Source organism: Myotis davidii, unplaced genomic scaffold, assembly GCF_000327345.1.
Source record: "Myotis davidii unplaced genomic scaffold, ASM32734v1 scaffold819, whole genome shotgun sequence".
Taxonomy (NCBI): Eukaryota; Metazoa; Chordata; class Mammalia; order Chiroptera; family Vespertilionidae; genus Myotis; species Myotis davidii.
Genome location: NW_006291486.1, coordinates 103,259 through 103,929, shown reverse-complemented (window position 1 = coordinate 103,929; position 671 = coordinate 103,259).

Genomic DNA, 671 nt, shown 5'->3' with positions numbered 1-671 from the left:
GACGGGGGAGGTGGGGGGTAAGTGGGAGAGATCAACCAAAGGACTTGTGTGCATGCATATAAGCATAACCAATGGACACAGGCACCAGGGGGGTAAAGGTATGAACAGGAGTGGGGTGGGGGGAAGTGGGGGGATAAGGACACATATGTAATACCTTAATCAATAAAGAAGAAAAAATAAAAAATAAAAACAAAACAAAACAAATATGATTTTAACACCCTGGCTGTTGTGACTTAGTTGGTTGAGTGTTGTCCCATGCACAGAAAGGTTGCTGGTTGAATTCCTGATCAGGACATATGCCCAGGTTAAGAGTTCCATCCTGGGAAGGGATGTGTGAAGGAGGCAACCAATTGTTTTTCTGTCTCTTCCTCTTCCTTCCTTTTTCTAAAATGAATAAAAATACATCTTTTTTTTTAAAGAATGATTTTTAAATACTAATAAACAAACCCAATTTGGGAACTGTGATAGGAAGTTTCCAAGATGGTTTCCCATAATACCTACCATTTGGTACTCAGGCTCTTTTGAAATACTCTCTTAAATGGTGGACTTGGTGACTTCCAGCTAAGCAGTAGACTATGTAAAAAGAAATGATGGGATGTCATTTCGGAAACTAGATCCCCAAAAGACTATGATTTAGGTCTTGGAACAACTTTGTCTTGCTGGTTCTTCTT